General features: G+C 42.3%; 1 protein-coding gene and 1 long non-coding RNA gene across 8 annotated transcripts in view; one reads left to right on the top strand and one right to left on the bottom strand.

Annotated features, from left to right (window-relative positions):
- LOC105496245 (uncharacterized) overlaps positions 1-8,445 on the top strand; it is a 69,076-nt gene extending 60,631 nt beyond the window's left edge. For both annotated transcript variants that reach the window (XR_011613403.1, XR_011613404.1), the window contains one exon: positions 8,309-8,445. This is a non-coding gene — a long non-coding RNA (uncharacterized lncRNA). The remainder of the gene's footprint in view (positions 1-8,308) is intronic.
- The window catches only part of LOC105496246 (nuclear receptor coactivator 6), a 119,205-nt gene that overhangs the window by 89,169 nt on the left and 3,567 nt on the right, over positions 1-26,469 (bottom strand). The gene's annotated exons all lie outside the window — the stretch shown is intronic.

The following is a 26,469-nucleotide window of genomic DNA, read 5'->3' as shown; positions in this document are numbered from 1 at the left end:
TAATCAGCACTGGTAGCCAGGTGGTATTTGCCGTGGGGCCGTGGATGAGACTGAGACATGCTGTCTGCAGGTATGACCCAGCACATTCCCAGCTGTGGTGGCTACAGGGAGAGACTCCTTCTGCTTGAGAAAAGAAAGCAGAGTAAAGGGGCCGGGTATGGTGGCTCATGTCTATAATCCCAGCACTTTGGGAGGCCGAGGTGGGTGGATAACCTGAGGTCAGGAGTTCGAGACCAGCCTGGCCAACATGGTGAAACCTTGTCTCTACTAAAAATGCAAAAATTAGCTGGACGTGGTGGTGTATGCCTGTAGTCCCAGCTACTCAGGAGGCCGAGACAGAAGAATTGCTTGAACCTGAACCTGGGAGGCAGCAGCTGCAGTGAGCCAAGATCACACCGTTGTACTCCAGCCTGGGAAACAGAGTTTCCAGCTTAGGTACCGGAGACACTAAGCTACAAGACAAAGTTCCCTTTACTATTTGGGTTATGTAGAGCACTAAGCAGGTTCTTGGGGTCCCCAACTCTAGGACTTGGTTCTTGGATGGCATTTTCATTCTTTTTTATTCTTTTTTCTTTTGTATCCTCTGACTGTATTTTCGAAGAGGCTCTGGGCCTGTCCTGGGCCAGACAAGAGCCCATTGTACTGAAGGGAGAGTCCTAGGCCTGGCAGCATTCATCACAACCTAAATCAAGAGCCCTCGGGCCTTGAGTGAACACTGGCAGTAGCCAGGTGGTACCTGCCGCAGGTCTGCGGTGGTGGTGGCCACAGGGAGAGATGCCTCTGTTTGGAGAGATGCCTCTGTTTGCAGAAAGAGGACAAAAAAAAATGGGAAGGACTTTGTCTTGTTACTTGGGTGCTAGCTCAGCTGCAGCAGAACAACGCACTAGATAGATTCCTAAGGTTTCCGACTCCAGGCCCTGGCTTCCAAACATCTCTGGACCCACCCAGGGACGGAGAGAACTTGCCACCCTGAAGGGAAGGATACAACATGGCTGGCTTTGCCACTTGCCAACTGTAAAGCCCTAGGGCCTTGAGTGAATAACACAGGTGGTGGTTACTGCAGGCCTTGGGCAAGAGACCCAATGCTGTGCTGACTTTAGGTCTGACCCAGTGTAGTTCCAATGGTGGGGTGGCCACAGGGGTGCTTGTGTAACCTCTCCCCTAGCTCCAGGTAGCTCAGCAGAGACAGACAAATTCCAATTGTTTAGGAGAGAGTAAGAGAAGAGAACAAGAGTCTCTGCCTGGTAATCCAGAGAATCATTCTGGATTTTACCTAAGACCACCGAGGTGGTACCTCTATGAGTCTGCAAGAGCTACAGTTTTACAACACTTGGGGTGCCATCTAACGTACATACAAATGCAGTGACGAGAGACTGAGATCACAACACTCAAGTCCCTTCAGACACTTAGGAAGCCTTCGCAAGAAAGATGGGTAAAAACAAGCCCAGACTGTAAAGACTATAATAAATACCTAACTCTCCAATGCCTAGACACCAACAAACATCCACAAACATCAAGGTAATCCAAGAAAACATAACCTCACCAAATGAACTAAATATGGTACCAGAGACTAATTCCAGAGAGACAGAGATATGTGACCTTTCAGACAGATAATTCAAAATAGCTGTTTAGAGGAAACTCAATGAAATTCAAGAGAGCACACAGAAGGAATTCAGAATCCTGTCAAATAAATTTAACAAAGGGACGGAAATAATTAAAAATAACCAAGCAGAAATTCTGGAGTTGAAAATGCAACTGACATACTAAAGAAAGTATCAATCTCTTAGCAGCAGAATTGATCAAGAAGAAGAAAAAAATGGTGAGCTTGAAGACAGCCTCTTTGAAAATACAAAGTCAGAGGAGACAAAAGAATGAAGCACATCTACAAGATCTATTAATACAAAATAACCTCAAAAGGGCAAATCTAAGAGTTATTGGCCTTAAAGATGAGGTAGAGAGAGAGAGGGGGCAGAAAGTTTATTCAAATGAATAATAACAGAGAATTTCCCAAACCTAGAGAAAGATATCAATATTCAAGTACAAGGAAGTTATAGAATGCAAGCCAGTTTAACCCAAAGAGTACTACTTCAAGACATTTAATAATCAAACTCCCAAAGGTCAATGATAAAGAAAGGATCCTAAAAGCAGCAAGACAATAGAAACAAATAACAATTTTAAAAAATACAATGGAGCTCCAATACATCTGGCAGTGGACTTTTTAGTGGAGACCCTACAGGCCAGGAGAGAGTGGTATGACATATTTCAAATGCAAAAGGAAAAAAAAACATTTACTCTAGAATAGTATATCCAGCGAAAATATCCTACAAACATGAAGGAGAAATAAAGACTTTCCCAAACAAAAGCTGAGGGATTTCATCAACATCAGAACTGTCCTACAAGAAATGCTAAACGGAATTCTTCAATCTGAAAGCAAAAGATGTTAATGAGAAATAAAAATCATCTGAAGGTACAAAACTCACTGGTAATAGTAAGTACACAGAGAAACAGAATATAATAACACTGTAATTGTAGTGTATCAACTACTCATATCTCAAGATATGAAAAGATAAACAAAATTGACAACCTTTAACCAAACTAACAAAAAGAGAAGACCCAAATAAATAAAATCAGAGATGAAAAAGGAGACATTACAACTGATACTTCAGAAATTCAAAGGATTGTTAGAGGCTACTATAAGCAACTATATGCCAATAAATTGGAAAACCTAGAAAAAACCTACCAACATTAACCATGAAAAAATCCAAAACCTGAACAGACCAGTAACAAGTAACAAGATCAGGTGAAACCCTGTCTCTACTAAAAATACAAAAGTTAGCCAGGCATGGTGGCACACGCCTGCAGTCCCCACTACTCGGGAGGCTGAGGCAGGAGAATCACTTGAACCCAGGAGGCGGAGGCTGCAGTGAGCCGGTATTACACCGATGCACTCCAGCCTCAGTGACAGAGTGAGACTCCATCTCAAAAACAAAACAAAACAAAACAAAAAACAAGATCAAAACCATAAGGAAAAGCTGTAATAAAAAAGAAGCCTGGGATCCAATGGCTTGACTGCTGAATTCTACCAAACATTTAAGGAAGAACTAATACCAATCCTACTCAACCTATTCCAAAAAATAGTGAAGAGAATAGTTCCAAACTCATTCTACAAGGCCAATATTACCCTGATACCAAAAAGAAACATCAAAAAAAGATGATAAACACCGATGCAAAAATACTCAACAAAATACTGCAAATCAAATTCAATAACACATTAACAAATCATTCATAGGCCGGGTGCGGTGGCTCACGCCTATAATCCCAGCACTTTGGGAGGCCGAGGCAGGCAGATCACCTGAGTTCAGGAGTTCAAGACCAGCCTGGCCAACAGGGAGAAACCTCATCTCTACTAAAAATACAAAATTAGCCTGGGCACAGTAGCTCACGCCTGTAATCTCAGCATTTTGGGAGGCCGAGGCGGGCGGATCATGAGGTCAGGAGATCGAGACCATCCTGGCCAACATGGCGAAAGCCTGTCTCTACTAAAAATACAAAAATTAGCTGGGCGTGGTGGTGCATGCCTGTAATCCCAGCTACTCGGCAGGCTAAGGCAGAAGAATCGCTTGAACCAGGGAGTTGGAGGTTGCAGTGAGCCGAGATCGCACCACTGTACTCCAGCCTGGCAACACAGCAAGGCTCCATCTCAAAAAAAAAAAAAAATTGGTGAAAATATAAAAATGAAGTAATACTATGATCATATATTGGTTACCTATTAAAATATATCAGTTCATGAACTGTGAAAGAACTAAGCAAAATACAGGTTTAATTATATAATTATATTATTTTAAAATTTTGCAGGTCAAAATGCACATGAATTGAAAGGCAAAATGCAAGTTGAGAATTACATATTTTTGTTTGTTTCAGTTTGTTGAGTCAGGGTCTCACCCTGCTGCCCAGGCTAAAGGACAGTGGCACAATTTCCAGCTCAATGCAGCCTTGACCCACCAGGCCCAAGTGATCCTCTCACTTCAGCCTCCTGAGTAGCTGGGCCCAAGTGATCCTCCCACCTCAGCCTCCCAAGTAGCTGGGCCTACAGGCACACACCACCATGCTCGGCTAATTTTCGTATTTTTTGTAGAGACGGGGTTTTATCATGTTGCCCAGACTGGTTTCCAACTCCTGGGCTCAAGTGATCCACTCACCTCAGCCTCCAAAAAGTGCTGGGATTATAAGCGTGAGCCACCATGCCCAGCGATTTATAAAATCAGAAATAAACATAATCAATGATCAAAAAGCTTGCTACACTTCATAAGTAATCAAAGAAAAACAGGCCAGGCATGATGGCTCACACCTGTAATCCCAGCACTTTAGAAGGCCGAGGCAAATGCATCACTTGAGGTCAGGAGTTCAAGACCAGCCTGGGTAATACGGTGAAACCTCATCTCTACTAAAAATACAAAAATTAACGGGGTGTGGTGGCCCGCACCCATAATCCCAGCTGCTCGGGAGACTGAGGCAGGAGAATCACATGAACCCAGAGGCAGAGGTCGCAGTGAGACACTATTGTGACACTGTACTCCAGCCTGAGTGACAGAGCAAGACTTGGTCTAAAAAAAAAAAAAAAAAAAAAAAACCAGAAAAAAAGAGAAAGTGAAATGTGTCTTTTTTCATCAAATTAGAAGATTTAAAAATAAAATAATTGTGGCAATGGTACAATGAAATAGATTAACATTTACATTTTGCTTAAACATAAGCAAACAGAATCACCCTTAACATCTTAACCTTAAGCTTAACAATCTAGGAATTTAACCCAATGAAATAACTGAAAATGTGGTCAAAGATTTATATTCAAAGAAGTTCATTACTGATGGGGGCAGTGGCTCACACTCGTAATCCCAGCACTTTAGAAGGTTGAGGCGGGAGGATCCCTTGAGGTCAGAAGTTCGAGAGACCAGCCTGGCCAACATTGTGAAACCCCGTCTCTACCAAAAATACAAAAAATGAGCTGGGTGTGGTGGTGCACACCTGTAATCCCAGCTACTAGGAGGCTGAGGCAGGAGAACTGCCTGAACCCGGGAGGCGGAAGCTGCAATGAACCGAGATGGCGCCACTGCACTCCAGCCTGGGTGACAGAGAGAAACTCTGTTTAAAAAAAAAAAAAACCTGAAGAAGTTCATCACAGCTTGGACAACACAGTGAGATTCCATCTCTACGAAAGTAAAATTTAGGCTGAATGTGGTTGCTCACGCCTATAATCCCAGCACTTTGGGAGGCTGAGGCAAGCAGATCACCTGAGGTTGGGACTTGGAGACCAGCCTGACCAATATGGTGAAACCCCATCACTACTAAAAATACAAAAATTAGCCGGGCATGGTGGCAGGTCCCTGTAGTCCCAGCTATTCAGGAGGCTAAGGCAGAAGAACCATTTGAACCCGATAGGTGGAGGTTGCAGTGAGCCAAGATCGTGCCACTACACTCCAGCCTGGGCAACATAGGGAGATCCTGTCATAAATAAATAAAGCAAGCTAGGTGTGGTGGCACACCTGTGGTCTCAGCTACTCAACAGGCTGAGGTGGGAGGATCGCTTGGACCTGGGAGAGGTTGAGGCTGCAGTGAGCCATGACTGCACCACTGTACTCCAGCATGGATAACAGAGTGAGATCCTGTCTCAAAAAAAAAAAAAAAAAGTTCATCAAAATATTCTGTTGATGGTTCAACAACAGAGGTGGTTAAACAATTTAAATATACTCAAATATTGCTTCCCATTGAGACTAATGTTTTTGAGAATACTTAACATCATGAGAAATATTTACATTTTAAATATAAAATATATAAAACATGTTATTTCAGCTTTCTTTTTCAAAAAAATTATTTTAATCACACATAACTGTACATATATGTGGGGTACAGTATAATATTTTGATACATGTATACAATGTGTAATAATCAAATCAGAGTAATTAGCACATCCATCACCTCATTTATTATTTGTGTTGGAACATTCAACATCCTCTCTTCCAGTTATTAGAAAATATACAATAAATTCTTTTTATTTATAGTCATCCTATAGTGCTAGAGAACACTAGAACTTATTAGCCCTATCCAGCTATAATTTTGTACCCATTAACCAGTCTCTCCTTTTTACCCTTCCCCCACTCTTCCCAGACTCTAGTAACCACTGTTATACTCTCTACTTCTTATAACTTTTTTTTTTTTTTTTTTTGGAGACAGTCTCATTCCGTCACCCAGGATAGAGCGCAGTGGTACAATCTCAGTTTACTGCAACCTCTGCCTCCTGGTTTCAAGCGATTCTTGTGCCTCAGTCTCCCTAGTAGCTGGATTTTCAGGCGCGCACAACCACGCCCAGCTAATTTTCTTGCGTATTTTTAGTAGAGATGGGGTTTCACCACGTTGCCCAGGCTGACCTCGAATTCCTGGGCTCAAGCGATCCACCCACCTTGGCCTCTCAAAGTGCTAGGATTACAGGCGTGAGCCACCACACCTGGCCTATTCTACTCTCTACTTCTATTGCGATCAACTTTTTTAGCTTCCACATATAAGAACATATGGCATTTACCTTTCTGTGCCTGGCTTATTTCACTTAACATAATGTCCTCCAGGCTGATGCCTGTTGCTACAAATAACAAGATTTCGTTCTTTTATGGCTGAATAGTATTCCACTGTGTATATATACCACATTTTCTTTATCTAGCCATGTACTGATGGACACAGGTTGATTCTCTCTCTTTGCTGTTGTGAACAGTGCTGCAATAAACATGAGAATGCAGATGTCTCTTCGACATACTGATTTCCTTTCCTTTGAATATATACCTATTAGCAGGATTGCTGGATCATATAGTAGTTCTCTTCTTAGCTATTTTTTTGAGACGGAGTCTTGCTCTGTTGCCCAGGACCCAGGCTAGAGCACAGTGGCGTGATCTCGGCTCACTGCAATCTCCACTTCCCAGGTTCAAGAGGTTCTCCTGCCTCAGCCTCCCGAGTAGCTGGGATTACAGGCACCCGCCACTGTGCCCAGCAAAATTTTGTATTTTTAGTAGAGATGGGGTTTCACCATCTTGGCCAGGCTAGTCTCAAACTCCCGACCTTGTGATCCACTTGCCTCGGCCTCCCAAAGTGCTGGGATTACAGGTGTGAGCCACTGTGCCCGGTCCAGTGACTTTTTAGCTTTTTGAGGAACTGCCATAACTATTTTCCACAATGGCTGTACTAATTTACATTCCCATCAACAGTATATAGTAGTTCCCTTTTCTCCATCTTTTTGGTAATAGCCACTATTTTAACTGGGGTGAAATAGTATGTCATTATGGTTTTGATTTACATTTCTAGATGATGAGTGACGTTAAGCAGATTTTCATATACTGGTTGACAATTTTACATTTTCTTTGGAGAAATGTCTATTCAGATCAAGTACCCAATTTTAAAATCAGACTGTTTTTCTGCTGTTGAAATATTTCAGTTCCTTGTTTATTCCAGATATTAATCCCTTGTCAAATGAATAGTCTGCAAATATTTTCTCCCATTCTGCAGGTTATCTCTTCACTGTTTCCTTTGCTGTGCAGAAGCTTTCTTAATTGGATATAATCCTATTTGTCAACTTTTGTTTTTGTTGCCTGTGCTTTTAAGGTCTTATCTATAAAATCTTTCCGCAGACCAATGTCCTGAAGTGTTTCCTCTATGTTTTCTTTTAGTGGTTTCATAGTTTCAGGTCTTACATTTAAGTCTTTAGCTCATTTTGAGTTGATTTTTGTATATGGTGAGAGAGAGGGGTCTAGTTTCATTCTTCTCCATGTGGCTATCCAGTTTTCTCCGCACATTCATTGAAGAGACTGTCTTTTTATCAATGTGTGTTTTGGGTGTCTCCGTTGAAAATCAGTTGGCTGTAAATGTGTGGATTTATTTCTCGGTTCTCTATGGTGTTTCATTGCTCTATGTGTCTGTTTTTATGCCAGTGCCACGCTGTTTTGGTTACAATAGTTTTGTATACTTTCAAGTCAAGAAGTGTACTGCCTCCAGCTTTGCTCTTTTTGCTCAGGATTGCTTTGACTACTCAAGGTCTTTTGTGGTGCCTGCCATACAAATTACAGGATTGTTTTTTCTAAAGAAGTCTGTGGTAGACAGACTTGTAAAATGGCCACCAATTACTCCAGCCTCCTGGTGTTCATGCTTTTGTATAATCTCTTCTGTCTGAGTATGGACTGGCCTAGTGATTTGCTTCTAACTAACAGACTATGGCAAATGTGATAGATGCCACTCCATGATTATAAAAAAATTGTGACTTCCATCTTCCTAGGAGACTTGCTATTCCCTTCTCAGCTCTGTGATGTTGAAGAAGCTACATGGAAAGGAATTCAGAGCAGCCTTCAGCCATCAGCCAGTGAGAAACCAAGCCCCTCAATTCAACATCCCTTCAGGAACAGAATTCCGTCACCAACCAAGTTAGTTTGGAAACAGATTCTTCCTCAGCCAAGCGCTAAGATGAGACACCAGCCCTGGCTGACACCTTGACTACCTCCTGTGAGAGACCCTGAAACAGAAGACATCTAAGCTATGCCGATTCCTGATCCATGGACACTCATGCCATAATAAAAATATATGTTGTTTTAAACTGCTAAATTTGTGGTAATCTGTTACACAACAATAAATAACTAATGTACCCTACATGGAAATCCTGCTGAATAAACTGCCTGGCAATTTCCTTTTTTGTTTTTTTATTTTTTGAGACGGAGTCTCGCTCTGTTGCCCAGGTTGGAGTGCAGTGGTGTGATCTCAGCTCACAGCAAGCTCCGCCTCCTGGTTCATACCATTCTCCTGCCTCAGCACCACCTCCCCCGACCCCCCAGTAGCTGGGACTACAGGTATCTGACACCACGCCTGGCTATTTTTTTTGTATTTTTAATAGAGACAGGGTTTCACCATGTTAACCAGGATTATCTCGATCTCCTGACCTCATGATCCTCCCTCCTTGGCCTCCCAAAGTGCTGAGATTACAGGCGTGAGCCACTGTGCCCGGCCTTTTTTTTGTTTTTATTTTTTTGTAGAAACGGTGTCTTGCTGGCGGGGCCTGGTGGCTCACGTCTGTAATCCCAGCACTTTGGGAGGCCGAGGAGGGTAGAGCACATGAAGTCGGGAGTTTGAGATCATCTTGGCCAACATGGTGAAACCCTGTCTCCACTAAAAATACAAAAATTAGCCGGGTGTGGTGTCAGGCGCCTGTAGTTCCAGCTACTCTGGAGGCTGAGGCATGAGAATCACTTGAACCCAGGAGGCGGAGGTTGTAGTGAGCCAAGATGGCACCACTGCACTCTAGCCTGGCAACAGAGCCAGACTCTGTATCAAGGAAAAAAAAAAAAAAAAAAACCAAGAAACAGCGTCTTGCTATGCTTGCTATGTTGCCCAGGCTGGTCTCTGACTCCTGGCCTCAAACGATTCTCCTGCCCTACCTTCCCTGGAACTCTGCCCAGCCAGGATTCTTAAATCAAATTTAAGGATTTAAGGATTCTTAAATCAAATCACAGTGCTGGAACTGTGCCCAGCCAGGATTCTTAAATCAAAATATTTTTCCCTTTATTTATAAATATTTATCCAAATATTTATGGGGGGAAAAAAGTCACAGATCACATAGTGGCCAGTTCTGCTTTAGCTAGCAGTGGTTCCCAAACTTGTCTGCGCTTTTTTTTTTTTTGAGTCAGAGTTTCACTCTTGTTGCTCAGGCGAGAGTGCAATGGTACGATCTTGGCTCACTGCTACCTCTGCCTCCCGGGTTCAAGCGATTCTCTTGCCTCAGCCTCCCGAGTAGCTGGGAGTAAAGGCATGTACCACCATGCCTGGCTAATTTTGTATTTTTAGTAGAGACAGGGTTTCTCCATGTTGGTCAGGCTGGTCTTGAACTCCTGACCTCAGGCCTGCCTTGGCCTCCCAAAGTGCTGGGATTACAGGCGTGAGCCATGGCGCCCAGCCTTGTCTGCACTTTAGATCATCTTGGGATCTTTTAAAAATTCCAAAGTCCAGGCCATACTCTCAGGGCAATTAAATCACAATCTGCTGGGGAAGGGAAAGAGACAAAGGCATTAGTTGTCCAAGCTCCACAGGTGATTTCAATGTGAAGACAGGTTTGGGAAATCACTGAGCTAGAGTTTTATCTGTGTGATCAAGAAAAAGTTAATTCAAGATGACAGAGAGTGAGGCAGCTGAATGAAAACAACTATATACACCTGCCCTTCTCTGAGATTGTAAGGTAGCCTTGATTTCCCCCGGCAATGTTATGAATTCTGAAAACATCAGAGAGAAGGCCAAATAAATGCTTATTTTCCATTTTGGATTTATCCATGCCTCCATTCGCCTCCAGAATTATGGACAACTGAGAAATTCACCTTTTCATCTTTTCTTGGTACTTTTCATGGAACCAATAACGAATTCTGCCATATTACGTGTATTCAACAAAACTAATAAGACTGACTCAAATGCTTTTTTATTAAGCAGATCTTATGTAATTTAGTCAGTTTTGATTCAACCCACACACCAAATGCAGCTTGCCAAAGTAAAATACCCTATGGACATTAAAATGCTTCCTTTTTAAAAAGTAAAGTCTATTTGTAATCCAATCCTTTAAGTTAAAATTAGGCCTTTTAAAATTGAATTTCACTTATCCTACAGAATCAACAGACCTGCTTAAGAACCCTCTGACCACTCCCAGAAAAGTTAGTCAGTAGGACCCCTTTCCATTCCTCCCAGGACCTAGACAAAAAGGAAAAAGGGCAAGAGGAAGAAGAGAAACATCAGAAGAAAAGACTAAATATAAACCCAATAAACCTATTCAAAATAAATTTTTGTGATTGACCAAATTCCTTCTCTCTACCACTGTTTCTGCTAATTTTACTCTAGAAAGAGTTGTAAAAGGCCAGGTGCTATGGGTCATGCCTGTAATCCCAGCACTTTGGGAAGCCGAAGTGGGTGGATCACCTGAGGTAAGGAGTTCAAGACCAGCCTGACCAACATGGTGAAACCCCATCTCTACTAAAAATTAAAAAATTAGCCAGGCATGGTGGCGCACTCCTGTAGTCACAGCTACTCCAGAGGCTGAGGCAGGAGAATCGCTTGAACCTGGGAGGCAGAGGTTGCAGTGAGCTGAGATTGCACCACTGCACTCCAGCCTGGGTGACAGAGCGAGACTGTCTCAAAAAAAAAAAGAGTTGTAAAAGACAGATGACCTATTTACAATCTCTAGTCCAGTGGCTTCTATTAAGGAAAGCTTATAATCATCAAAGAGGCTCAATATACTTTTGAAATACCATGGTAGTGGTTACACAAGTGTGTTAATTTTATAATTCATTAACCTTATAATTTGTGTGCTTTTCTTTGTATGTTACACATCAATTAACACATTTTTACAATAGATACATTTGTCCTGGGCAGAATCTCTGAAAGATTCTAAGTAAGCAGGTATCAGAAATAGTCAAGGTTACATGACTTGCCCTAGGTCACAGATGCAGTTAGCTACAAATGAAGTCCTTCATATCACTTTCCTACTCTTTCTGTTATAAATTGTAAATATGTTGATATTATTATACTTTTTAATTAAACATTTAGTTTCCTACTTAGACTGAAAAAAAATAAGTATTACAAGTGAGAACTGCAAAAAAGTAAATAGAAAACACATGTCCTGGCTTTATAACTGTGCACTGTTGAAGCTGTTGTACCATCCATATGAGGAAATTAAATAAAGCCTAATGCCCATGCAACCATTTCTTAACCTCGATATCCTTTTTTAAATGCTTTCAATGTAGACACATGTCAAACTATTAGTACCAACTATTAGTAAAATGAACTGTGTACCTATTCAGATAGACTAGCATTATTTTTGATATGAAAATATAGGGTAATAGAATCGAAAGAGGGCTAGGCTGAGCGTGGCAGAGTGGGTTTTAGTCATGGCTGTCCCATAAAGTTGTTTTATGATTTAGGGCAGGACATAATCTCTCTGGGTCTAAGAGTGTTAAAATGAGAGGATGGGGCCGGGCACGGTGGCTCACGCCTGTAATCCCAGCACTTTGGGAGGCCGAGGCGGGTGGATCACGAGGTCAGGAGATCGAGACCATCCTGGCTAACACAGTGAAACCCCGTCTCTACTGAAAAAAAAAAAAAACAAAAATTAGCCAGGCGTGGTGATGGGCGCCTGTAGTCCCAGCTACTCAGGAGGCTGAGGCAGGAGAATGGTGTGAACCCGGGAGGCAGAGCTTGCAGTGAGCCGAGATCGCACCACTGCACTCCAGCCTGGGCAACAGAGCAAGACTCCGTCTCAAAAAAAAAAAATGAGAGGATGGAACACCAGAGCCAGGACTAGAAAGAATCTCAGGTTTCTTCCAGATTTAAGAAAAATCAAGGACTATTTAAAAACAACAACAACAACAAATATATATACACACACACACACACACACACACACTTTAAAAATGCATTTTACAAATGATTATCTCTATTCAAATATGTTCAAAGTAGCTTTGTAAAATAAAAATACTAGAATTCCTCTGGCACCTGCTTCATAAATACAAGCATATTCTTCAGCTTGTATCAAATGCAAACCTCTGATTTGTTGTCTAGGTGCAACAACCTCTCCCTCTCAGTTGGCTAATAATAACATTGTTGATTCTTTATCATCATGAGACTCCTGCATGCATTTTAAAAACTTTATATTATGAAACAATTTCAGATTTACAGACATGAGTTGTTTTTTTTTTGTTGTTGTTGAGACGGAGTCTCGCTCTGTCGCCCGGGCTGGAGTGCAGTGGCCGGATCTCAGCTCACTGCAAGCTCCGCCTCCCGGGTTTACGCCATTCTCCTGCCTCAGCCTCCCGTGTAGCTGGGACTACAGGCGCCCGCCACCTCGCCCGGCTAATTTTTTGTATTTTTAGTAGAGACGGGGTTTCACCGTGTTAGCCAGGATGGTCTCGATCTCCTGACCTAGTGATCCGCCCGTCTCGGCCTCCCAAAGTGCTAGGATTACAGGCTTGAGCCACCGCGCCCAGCCTGGACATGAGTTATTTTTATGGGAAATATGTATCTCTCAATATGTAACAGAAGTCTCTCTTAATTTCTAATCTACTGTAATTTGAAAACTTTCGATGGACGCATTTATCTAACTACCCTTTACCAACTACCTACTAGCACTCTGCTAGACACTTTGCTGTTCCTGAAGTTAATTGAAACAACATTATTTCATGAATGCCTCAATCCGAATATTACACTTATAGTGCTTAAAAAATTAAGTTGGCCTTGTAACCACATAACCTTAAATGTTTCAGGATAACTTATAAGACATTGTTAAAGTGTCTAAACAAACAGTTAAATGCCCACTGTTAAAGACGATTTGCCTAGGCATAACTATTAAGATCCAATTTCATCCTTCCTATACCCTTTCATGAGATACTTACAAAATTATTTCATGCTGGCCAGGCGTGGTGGCTCACACCTGTAATCCCAGCACTTTGGGAGGCCGAGGCAGGAGGATCACAAGGTCAAGAGATCGAGACCAGCCTGGCCAACATGGTGAAACCCCGTCTCTACTAAAAATACAAAAAAAAAAATTAGCTGAGCATGGTGGCATGTGCCTGTAGTCCCAGCTACTTGGGAGGCTGAGGCGGGAGAATCTCTTGAACCCAGGAGGCAGAGGTTACAATAAGCCGAGATCGCGCCACTGCACTCCAGCATGGCAACAGAGGGAGACTTCATCTTAAAAAACAAAACAAAACAAAAAACAAAAAGAAAAAACAAAAAGAACGCAATTATTTCATGCTTCCTAGCTTCCTATTCTCAGATCTGGGGCTCCCAAGGGAAAATCTGTACAGCCCTCCAGCCAAATCAGAGAAACTTAGTGCTCTGAAGGGATCAACAAAATGCCTGTCAAGGCGACCGGCATTTCAATACAACAACCCTGGTTTGCTCTTGGTAGGGATAATAGACTATTTAAGGGATTAGGGAATATTAACATTAATTTTTAAACTTCAATCCTAACTTCTTAGTACAAGAAACAAAAGATAAATTAGTAAAACATGAAACTTGAGATTTCCAAAACCACTCATTCCAACACATATAATAAACATATTATAGGGCCGGGCGCAGTGGCTCAAGCCTGTAATCCTAGCACTTTGGGAGGCCGAGACGGGCGGATCACGAGGTCAGGAGATCGAGACCATCCTGGCTAACACGGTGAAACCCCGTCTCTACTAAAAATACAAAAAATTAGCCGGGCGAGGTGGTGGGCGCCTGTAGTCCCAGCTACTCGGGAGGCTGAGGCAGGAGAATGGCGTAAACCCGGGAGGCGGAGCTTGCAGTGAGCTGAGATCCGGCCACTGCACTCCAGCCTGGGCGACAGAGCGAGACTCCGTCTCAAAAAAAAAAAAAAAAAAAAAAAAAACATATTATAAACTGTAAGTCAGAAGCTCAATGAGATTTTTCCCATCTTGTTACATACCACAGTAGGCACATAAAATAAAATATAGAGAAAACTACTTTATACACCATGTTCTAATTATGAACACCACCACACTCTCAATCATAATAAAGCTATAGTCAAAAAACAACACAGGTTAGGAGCATCAATCTTCTAATCCATGATCTAAATATACAAATGACAGTGAGAAACTGACCAAATTCTACAACATCCACAAAACAATTTTTAATATTCCCTAAAAACAACTGGAGAACCTGAGCAGAGTAAGAACCAGAGCTTAGCAATAATCGGGTCCAATACCTTCAAGGAACAAACAGAAAAATCAAGGCTCAAGTGAACAATTTGTCCAAAGTCTCTTAGAAGTAGGAAAGTCATTTCATATGTTATATAATGAATGTTGTCTTGCCATAAGACACTGATGAAAGACAACTTAAAGAAGTCTTTCTGCTTCTGTTAGGTTTCTCTATGACAAGAATTAAATCATGCCATCTAGGTTCTAGTCAGGGAAGTCCTTAGGCCATCATTCTCAGAATTAGCCAGTGTTTCTTCTCCCTTATCTTTTTTTTTTTTTTTTTTTTTTGAGACGGAGTCTCGCTTTGTCGCCCAGGCTGGAGTGCAGTGGCCGGATCTCAGCTCACTGCAAGCTCCACCTCCCGGGTTTACGCCATTCTCCTGCCTCAGCCTCCCAAGTAGCTGGGACTACAGGCGCCCACCACCTCGCCTGGCTAGTTTTTTGTATTTTTAGTAGAGACGGGGTTTCACCATATTAGCCAGGATGGTCTCGATCTCCTGACCTCGTGATCCGCCCGTCTCGGCCTCCCAAAGTGCTGGGATTACAGGCTTGAGCCACCGCGCCCGGCCCTTCTCCCTTATCTTAATATGTTCATAATGACAACGCTGTCAGGATTTTTGTTTTGCTTTGCTTTATGCTCTTGTAATTGTTGTTTTTTTTGTTTGTTTTTTTTTTGAGACGGAGTCTTGCTCTGTCACCCAGGCTAGAGTGTAGTGGCGCGATCTCAGCTCACTGCAACCTCCACCTCCTAGGTTCAAACGATTATCCTGCCTCAGCCTCCTGAGTAGCTGGGATTACAGGCACATGCCACTGCACCCAACTAATTTTGTATTTTTAGTAGAGACAGGGTCTCACCATTTGGCCAGGCTGGTCTCGAACTCCCGACCTCAGGCAACCCGCCCGCCTCAGCCTCCCAAAGTGCTGGGATTATAGCCATGAGCCACTGCGACCGGCCAACTGTCACCTTTTAAATCAAATACTGAAGCCCTGAGACCAGCTTTCAGGTCTTGCAGCTACCATTTCATCATTATTCATAACCCAGATGAATACACTGACTATGCTTAGCAAACCTCCAGATGGAACAGTATTACGTGGATGTACCAGTATTTTCAAACAGAGAGAGAGCATTCAAATGATTTGGTGCAATTAGGATAGCATTTTTTTTCTTTTTTTGAGACAGAGTGTTGCTCTGTTGCCAGGCTCGAGTGCAGTGGTGTGATCTCAGCTCACTGCAAGCTCCAACTCCCAGGTTCACGCCATTCTCCTGCCTCAGCCTCCCAAGTAGCTCGGACTACAGGCTCCCACCACCATGCCTGGCTAATTTTTTTGTATTTTTAGTAGAGACAGGGTTTCACCATATTAGCCAGGATGGTCTCGATCTCCTGACCTCGTGATCTGCCTGCTTCAGCCTCCCAAAGTGCTGGGACTACAGGTGTGAGCCACCGTGCCCGGCCAGGGTAGCATTTTTTTGAAGTTCAAAAGAGATCATTTAAAAACTAAAAAATTGGGCCGGGCATGGTGGCTCAGACCTGTAATCCCAGCACTTTGGGAGGCCAAGGCGGGCAGATCACGAGGTCAGGGGATCGAGATTATCCTGGCTAACGCGGTGAAACCCTGTTCCCTATTAAAAATATAAAAATTAGCCAGGTGTGGTGGCAGGCACCTGTAGTCCCAGCTACTTGGGAGGCTGAGGCAGGAGAATGGCATGAACCTGGGAGGCAGGAGCTTGCAGTGAGCCAAGATTGCACCACTGCACTCCAGCCTGGGTGATGGAGTGAGACTCCATCTCAAAAAAAAAAAAAAAAAAAAAAAAGGAATATTGTGCTTACCCATAAACAAAAAGAATATATAATTTTTTTATCAGAAGAAGAAATTCATTGGCAAGATAAACTGGTTCATTTATGCTAAAAAACAAAGAAATAAATCTCTACCCAATTTGCAACAAAGAGAAAATAATATTACAAATGAATAATACAAAAACAGAAATAAAATCTAGAAGAGGCCATGCATGGTAGCTCACGCCTGTAATCCCAGCACTTTGGAAGGCCAAGGCAGGAAGACTGCTTGAGGCTACAAGTTTGAGATCAGCCTGGGCAACACAGAGAGACCCCACTTCTACAAAAAAAAAATTTTTAAATTATGGCCAGTCACAGTGACTCATGCCTATAATCCCAGCACACTGGGAGGCCAAAGTGGGTAGATCACCTGAGGTCGTGAGTTGGAGGCCAGACTGGCCAACGTGGTGAAACCCTGGTCTCTATTAAAAATATAAAATTAGCCAGGCTTGGTGGTGCAACCCTATAATCCCAGCTACTAGGGAGGTTGAGGCAGGAGAATTGCTTGAACCCAGGAGGAGGAGGCTGCAGTGAGACGAGATCGCGCCATTGCACTCCAGCCTGGGAGACAAGAGCAAAACACTGTCTCAGAGAAAAAAAAAAAAAAAACAAGCTGGGCACGGTGGCTCATCCCAACACATTGGGAGGCCGAGGAGGGTGCATCGCTTTAGGTCAGGAGTTCGAGACCACTTGGCCAACATGGTGAAACCCTGTCTCTACTAAAAATATAAAAATTAGCCAGGCATGGTGGTGGGCACCTGTAATCCCAGTTACTCGGGAGGCTGAGGCAGGAGAAACGCTTGAACCCACGGGGCAGAGGTTGCGGTAAGCTGAGATTGTACCACTGCACTCCAGCCTGGGCAACACAGCGAGACTCTGTCTTAAAAAACAAACAAACAAACAAACAAACAAAAAGGCTCATTTCGGAGATAACTGGAGAAAGATTTAATGTTGGATAATATTAAGAAAGTACTGTTTTATTAGGTGTTAATAATGGTATTGTGTTTATGTAGAAGAATATACTTACTTGTAAGGAGATGGCGTGCTAAAATATTAAAGGGATAGTATCATATCTTTATTTTTAAAAGGTTTAACATAATAAACGTTATTAAGCATATGACAACATGTTGAATATAGATGGTAGGTATAAGGGTGGTTCACTCTACTGTTATTTCTGGGGCTTTTTGTATGTTTGAAAGTTTTTTTTTTTTTTTTTTTGAGATGGAGTCTCACTCTGTCGCCCAGGCTGGAATGCGGTGGCGCGATCTCAGCTCACTGCAAGCTTGGCCTCCTGGGTTCACGCCATTCTCCCACCTCAGCCTCCCAAGCAGCTGGGATTACAGGCGCCCACCACACACCCAGCTAATTTTTTTTTGTATTTTAAGTAGAGACGGGGTTTCACCGTGTTAGCCAGGATGGTCTCGATCTCCTAACCTCATGATCCACCCGCCTCGGCCTCCCAAAGTGCTTGGCATACAGGCGTGAGCCACCATGCCCGGCCTGAAAGTTTTAATAAAACACTTAAAACATCAAAAAAGCCCACAAAACTGAAGAATTGCTATTATACTAGAAGAAAAAATTTATGAAATTCAATCTGAACTAGTAGCTAGTGGCACTATAAACTGGTAGTTGTTCTAAAGAATAATCTGACAATGTGGCTAAAAAGTGATAGCCTCAGACCTAATCAAATCATTTTAGGGAATATATTCTAAGAAAAAAACTGGAAGAAAAAGATTTCTAAAAAGATATTACAGCACTACAATTTAGAATTGTAAAATAGGGCTGGGTGTGGTAGTTCACTCCTGTAATCCCAGCACTTTGGGAGGCCGAGGTGGACAGACCATGAGGTCAGGAGATGGAGACCATCCTGGCCAACATGGTGAAACCCCGTCTCTACTAAAAATATAAAATATTAGCCGGGCGTGGTGGCACACGCCTGTAATCCTAGCTACTCAGGAGGCTTAGGTAGGAGAATTGCTTGAACCCGGGAGGCGGGGGTTGCAGTGAGCTAAGACCACGCTACTACACTCCAGCCTGGGTGACAGAGTAAGACTCCATCTCACGTGGAAAAAAAAAAAAAAAAAAAGAATTGTAAAATAGGAATAAAAACGAACTGAAAATCACCCTAATGCCAAATAACCAGAGTATTTTAAACTTTAGTTGTTATATATCCATTAAAAATGATGAATATAAAGACGTGTGGAAAAGTATGTCAACATATTGCCATATGAAAGACTAAAAAAACCTTTATATGAATTAAACTAGTAAAGACTGTATGGGCTGGAGTGCTATGGCATGATCTTGGCTCACCACAACCTCTGCCTCCCAGGTTCAAGCAATTTTCCTGCCTGAGCCTTCCAAGTAGCCGGGATTACAGGCGTGTGCCACCACACCAGGCTAATTTTTGTATTTTTAGAAGAGATGGGGTTTCACCACGTTGGTCAGGCTGGTCATGAACTCCTGACCTCAGGTGATCCACCCGTCTTGGCCTTGCAAAGTGCTGGGATTATAGGTGTGAGCCACAGTGCACAGCCTTAAATATAATTTTTAAAATTTCATGGGGACACATGCTATTAGAGGAAGTATAAACAATGCAAATATAAAATCAGGAAGAATGCCTAGGCACAAATAAAGAAAAGCACCTGAGGGCTATTACTGACCACAATTTGAATGAGTATTCAAAACTTAAATACAGTCCTATCCTGGACAAGGCCAACATAGCCTACCATTAAAAAGACAGGCTGAGCAAGTGGCTCATGCCTGTAATCCCAACACTTTGGGAGGCAGAAGTATCGCTTAAGCCCAGGAGTTTGAGATTGGCCTGGGCAACACAGGAAGACCCATTCTCTACCTCACCGCCCCCACCAAAAAAAAAAAGCCAGGTGAGGTGGTGAACACCTGTAGTCCCACGTGTTCACTCAGGAGACTGAGGTGAAAGGATCGCTTGAGCCTCGGAGGTTGAGGTTGCAGTGAACCATGATCACACCACTGCACTCCGGCCTGGGTGACAAAGCAAGACTCTATTTTTTTTAAATAATAATAATTTAAAAATAAAAAGACACAGAAAAAGAGTACATCGTTAGCCTGGACACAGTCTTCCTCAATTCTATTTGTTATTTTAAAACAATACTCAGTTTTCTTCAATTCTTTCCAATATTTTTTAAAATTATGAGAAAACTGAAGAAGGTTCAGAGAAAAACCAAGAGGTAAAGAATAGGATGGAAAAGAAGTAATTTTGAAGAACGGTCTGAAATCAAATGAAGTGTGACATGACTAATTAACACTGAAATATCCATGGGGAGGCTTTTGAATGGAGACCCTGAAAAGCTGATGTTATCTCTCAATGCCCACAGATGACTCACCAAGAAGAGAGGGCTAACAAAATCCTCAAAGTTTGTTGTTTTACAGAAGACAGATCTCTTTACTGTGCTGGCAAAAGTTACCGGCATAGGCAAATAAGGGAGGCTGGGTGTCTTAAGTCATTGACCATCTGTTTTTCTACAGGGTGTTTACTTATCCATGATCACCTGATCATATTAGAATGTCTCTAAAACTTGACTCAGTTACTCAAAGCTTGAATCAATTATCTACCATTTCAAAATTCTGCAGTGCCATCCCGCTCCCACACACTGCTCACTCAGCAATATTCAAATGTCTTAGACCTGCCATCCAGGGCCCCAAGAAAGTACGCTGGCTTCACTTCTCCACAACTCCTCAACACACCAGCAAATCAGACTTCTGACTATTTCATTACCTAAATATTCCTTACATTTTCCTATGTACTTTTGGTTACTCTCTCCTTAACCCCACTTGTTGCAATCTTACCCTTCCATTTTAATAAATTTTAATTTAATGCTTCTATGTTATCTCAAAAACTACCTGTTATGTGTTGAATTGTAGCCCCCCATCCCACTCCTGCCAAATACGTTAGTCCTGACCCTCAGTACCTCAGAATGTGACCTGATTTGGAAATGGAGTTGCTGCAGATGTAATCAATTAAGATGAAGTTACTGGAGTAGGGTGGGACCTACTGGTGTCCTTATAAGGGAAATTTGGACACAGAGACACACAGGGAAAATGTCATGTGACAACAGAGGCAGAAATTGGAGTGATGCAGCTACAAGCCAAGGAGCACCAAGAACTGATGGAAGCCTCAGCCTCCCAAGTAGCTGGGATTGGACGCACATGCCAGCACGTCTGGCTAATTTTTGTATTTTTAGTAGAGATGGGGTTTCACCATGTTGGCCAGGCTGGTCTCAAACTCCTGAACTCAAGTGATCCACCCACCTTGGCCTCCTAAAGTGCTGGGATTGAACCACTTGAACCTGGGAGGCAGAGGTTGTAATGAGCCAAGACTGCGCCACTGCACTCCAGCCTGGGCAAGGGAGTGAGACGCTGTCTCATTAAAAAAAAAAAAAGGCCGGGTGCGGTGGCTCATGCCTGTAATCCCAGCACTTTGGGAGGCCGAGGCAGGTGGATCACGAGGTCAGGAGATCGAGACCATCCTGGCTAACACAGTGAAACCCCGTTTCTGCTAAAAATACAAAAAATTAGCCGGGCGTGGTGGTGGGCGCCTGTAGTCCCAGCTACTCGGGAGGCTGAGACAGGAGAATGGCGTGAACCCGGGAGGCGGAGCTTGCAGTGAGCCGAGATGGCGCCACTGCACTCCAGCCTGCGCGATGAGCAAGACTCCGTCTCAAAAAAAAAAAAAAAAAAAAAAAAGCAGCTGGGTGCAGTGCAGTGGCTCACACCTGTAATCCCAGCACTTTGACAGGCCAAGGCAGGTAGATCACCTAAGGTCAGGAGTTCGAGACCAGCCTGACCAATATGGTGAAACCCCGTCTCTACTAAAGCTACAAAAAAATTAGCTGGGCGTGGTGGTGTGCACCTATAGTCCCAGCTACTTGGAAGGCTGAGACAGGAGAATCCCTTGAACCCAGGAGGTGAAGGTTGCAGTGAGCCAAGATCTCATCGCTGCATTCCAGCCTGGGCAACAGAGTGAGACTCCATCACAAAAAAAGAAAAAAGAAAGAAAGAAAAGAAAAAGAAAATGTACATAAATGGGTACTATTGAACTGATATTCAATAGATTCAATATCAGTAAAGGAGCTGATTAATGGGAACTTTTGTTGCCTTTGTGTATGGGAGTGGGGAGTTGCAGCTGGTTAATGCTAAATACAAACCGAAATATCTATTTAAAGTATGAATAACCTCTGAATTTGTTGCTCATTAATATTAACTGATATAGTTAATTTATTAACTGATAATGAATATTGTAACTGACATAGAATACACAATTCATCATAAGGTAAAGGTGTGGTCCTGGCCTTCTGCTTTATTGAGCTTGTATATCAAATAAAGCATATGACCAACCCTAGGGCTGCATTACTAATGCCATCAAAGCCATAGTATTTCATTTGTGTATACATCTAAATATAACTCTAGTTATTTACTAATTAATTCAGAACGTTTATTGAGCTCCTAGACAGCCACTTTACGTCCTTTTTAGAATAAGGTGAGGTAGAAAAAGATCACATTTAAAAAAATAAATGAATATGACAGACATCAAAATAGGCAGACACTGGAGCCGAAGGGAGGGAAGAGGGAAGGCAGAGACAGACACCAGCCCAGTCCTAAAGGAGCACCCATCCAATCTAGTGAAAAGTAAGAGAGTAAACTAGCTCCATACCTCTCCTTTCTCCCCATGCCGATCCTACACTTCACAATCAGGCTTCCTTTCATAATGTGCAGCTTTCATTAGATCACTGGTGAAAAACATTCGATGACTTTCCACTATTTAGTCAATCAAGTCCAAACTTCCCAGCTTGGAACAGAAATGGAGATTCAAAGCCTTCCATGATTTGATTGTATGGTATGCAGAGATTAGGAAGACAAGCTTTGAAATTAGACTACCTGCACGCAAATATTTTCTGTATCAATTGTTAGTTCTCTTCCTCATTTTATATGCAAAAAGGGATTAAAAACCAGTGCCTACCTCATCAGGTTGTTGTAAGGATTAAATAAAATGCTACTTATGAAATGCTTAGCACATTATCTTGCAAATAGTAACCATGCAAAAACTGTGAGCCACTGACCAGGCATATGGCTTGCGCCTATAATCCTAGCAATTTGGGAGACCAAGGCAGGAGATCACTTGAGTCCAGGAATTAAAGACTGCAATGAGTTATAATCACACCACTGCACTCCAGCCCGGGCAACAGAGTAAGACCCTGGTTCTATTTAAAAACAAAACATAACAAAACAAAACAAAAAAAACCCTACCCAAAGCACACTGGGGGAAAAAAAAGCCACTACTACTATTAATTTTTTTAAGTTTTATTTATTCATTTTAGGTTTTATCTATTATTGTTGCTGTTGTTCATCTCCATTTCCAGCCTTAAGTCCAACAACACCCTTGTAACAATCTTGTTCTCCAAGCAAAGTGGACCCTTTACCATCTCCTAAATACCCACCTCTGTGCTTACGCTTTCACTCAGCCTGAAAATACAGTACTGTCTCATCTCCAAGTATTAAGATACTAACTATTGGCAGTTTCATTCACAGGCCACCTCTTGCAGGTACTATTCTCTAATATCCCAGCTCCATAACACATTATAGACATTCCTCAGCATACAAACCTTGGCTAGATTCATCCTGGTATCTTGCAGAGTTCTAGCCAGTTTCCAGTATACATGGTAGGGCTCAATAAATATTTGAGAAAATAATACCTATATTTCCTTTCTCCTCCAACCACTCTCTTGGATAAGAGCTCCCTATTACAAGTAAAAAGAGTTCTTCTAGAGTATTTCATAAAGCTGGCCGGCTAATTTTCTATCACCAATGTGGTAATTTTCTAATACAGTATCTAACACATAGTAGATGCCCAAATATTCAAGGAGCTAAGCTGAATTTCACCTCATCTTTTAATTTCAATTATCATTCTATTCATTATGATCAAGTATGGCTCATCCTTAGAAAATAGATTTTAGCATTTACTTGCCCACAAATTCATCTGTCAATTTCTGGCCATCCTCCCCCATCCCAATATGTCATTTATTGGTTTGGGGGAGACAATATTCAAAACCTCAGTAAAGTAAGAATCAGAAAATTAAATGTCTACAGGGCCATAAAAATAAACAGCAGGCCAGGCGCAGTGGCTCACGCCTATAATCCCAACACTTTGGGAGGCCGAGACAGGCGGATCACGAGGTCAGGAGATCTAGATCATCCTGGCTAACACTGTGAAACTCCATCTCTACTAAAAATACAAAAAATTAGCCAGGCGTGGTGATGGGCACCTGTAGTCCCAGCTACACAGGAGGCTGAGTCAGGAGAACAGCATGAACCCTGGGGGCGGAGCTTGCAGTGAGTGGAGATCGTGCCACTGCACTCTAGACTGGGCGACAGAGAGAGATTCCGTCTCAAAAAAAATAAAAAATAAAAAAAATAAACTGCAAAGCAAGAGAGCAGTGCAGACTATGGAGAACTAAGAAACACATCCCACCTAAAAGTTTCAGCTAGTTACTGCTATAAGTGAATATGGGCTTGCTGTTCACAGATCTTCCAATTTTTCAAGGTTAAGTCAGAAACTCAGAAGTCTGTGTACATTTTTAACACATTAAAAATATTGTGTAAACCAAACAAAATATGTATACAGGTCAAATCCAACCACAGGTTGCCAGTTTGCAACCTCTGCTACAGAAGTTCTCTGCAAAAGTGATGGTGTGAGAAGAGTTCTATCCCAGCAGATAATCTAAGGCAGCCCCTAAAACTAAGCAGCTTCTTGGAAGCATCTCCTGCAACACTTAGCCCAACTCTCAACCATTCTGATTGACCTGAAAACCAAATTAATTTGACAATTTAATTAAGCAAAGTGAGCCCCTACTCTGTACCAGGTGCTGAGGAACCAGAAATGAACAGTAGTGCTAAAGAACACCTAGTATTTATTGAGCATGTTCTAGATGCCAAGCACTATTTTACACGTTATGTATATTGACTCATTTAATCCTCACAAAACCCTATGAGATTACTATTATCCTTAAAGATGAGGAAGCTGAGGCGCAATGAGGTTTTATTTGTCCAAGGTCACACAATCAGCAAGCAGCAGTGCTTAATAAGGACCTCAGACAGACTCCACCAAAAAAAGCTCACAATTTGAAAGCAAGCCCCATTCAATAAATGATGCTGGGATCACTGGTTATACGTAGGGAAAAAAAATGAAACTGGACCCTACCTTACACTACACATAAGAATCCATTCCAGATACATTAAAGATCTGACCATTGAAAACAACAGAGGGATCCCAGAATATAAAGAATAATTGCAGGCTGGGCACAGTAACTCACACTTGTAATCCCAGCACTTTCGGAGGCTGAAGCGGGTGGATTGCTTGAGCTCAGGAGTTTGAGACTAGCCTGGGTAACATGGCGAAACCCCACCTCTACAAAAAATGCAAAAAGTAGCAGGGCACAGTGGTGCATGTCTGTGATCTCAACTGCTTCAGGAGGCTGAGGCGGGAGGGCTGCTTGAGCCCAGGAGGTTGAGGCTGTAGTGAGCCGAGATTGCACCACTGCACACCAGCCTTGGTGACAGAACGAGACCCTGCCTCACAACAGAACAAAGAATAACTGCAAATCTTGAAGGAAAAGATTGATAAAGTTGACACTAAAATTCAGAACTTTTTAACAAATGACACCTTAAACAGATTTTTTTTAAATAAGCAACAGGCCAGGTGCAGTGGCTCATAACTGTAATCCCAACACTTTGGGAGGCCAAGACAGGTGGATCACTTGAGGTCAGGAGTCTGAGACCAGCCTGGCCAACATGATGAAACCTCATCTCTACTAAAAACACAAAAATTAGCCAGGTGTGGTGGCACATGCCTGTAGTCCCAGCTACTTGGGAGGCTAAGGCAAGAAAATCACTTGAACCTGCGAGGCGGAGGTTACAATGAGCTGAGATGGCATGACTGCACTCCAGCCTTGGCGACAGAGCAAGACGTCATCTCAAAAAAAAAAAAAAAAAAATTTAAAATAAGCAAGAAACTGGAAAATGACATCTGTAATACCTATCAACAACAAAGGATTAATAATCAGAATCCATAAAGAAATATTTTGTAATAGACAACCCAGTAAGAAAAACAGCAAAACAAGCCCAAGCATTATCTAATCTGTGTAAAGCTGGCACTACCACAGTTACCACACAGTACACTCCAGAACAATAGACCTTGCCATCACTGACTGATATAAATATTCAGGGGTCTGTGTTGTGCTGCAGGTACACAGTGCATGGGTAATCCAGCCCAAAGGCCAGAACCAAGACGTTTATTCATTCTCCATCATCATATAGACATTAGATGGCAAATTAGAGGTTGAACATCCAACCCTCAGACATATAGAACAGGGGTTGGCAAGTGTTATTGTAAAGAGTATTTCCAGCTTTGTGAACTGACACAACACATCTCTGTCATGACTACGCAACTCTGCTATTGGTACCATAAAAGAAGATAGGGACAATATATAAATAAATGAGTGTGGCTGTATTCCAATAAAACGTTATTTACAAAAACAGATGGTGGGCCAGATTTGACCTATGGACCACAGTTTGTTGACCCCTGACATAGACAGCTGTGCTATTTCTACACTATAGGTAGGATACTTCCCACGTTTTCGCCTGTCTTTTATGTCTGCTGACACCTCTGATTTCCTTAACCAAAAACTACACTACACTTGACAGCAACTCTATTATTCTGCCAAAAAAACCTTTTCACCCTTATTATCGATGAGAATTCTCCCCTCATTTTCCTTTCACTTTTTCAAACCTCTTTTGACAGCCACCACCCCAAACCAGAAATCTAAAAAACTCCTCCCTTTTACCAC

Source organism: Macaca nemestrina, chromosome 15, assembly GCF_043159975.1.
Source record: "Macaca nemestrina isolate mMacNem1 chromosome 15, mMacNem.hap1, whole genome shotgun sequence".
Classification (NCBI taxonomy): Eukaryota; Metazoa; Chordata; class Mammalia; order Primates; family Cercopithecidae; genus Macaca; species Macaca nemestrina.
The sequence above is the reverse complement of the archived record's forward strand: the minus strand, read 5'-3'. Positions and strand labels throughout refer to the sequence as shown.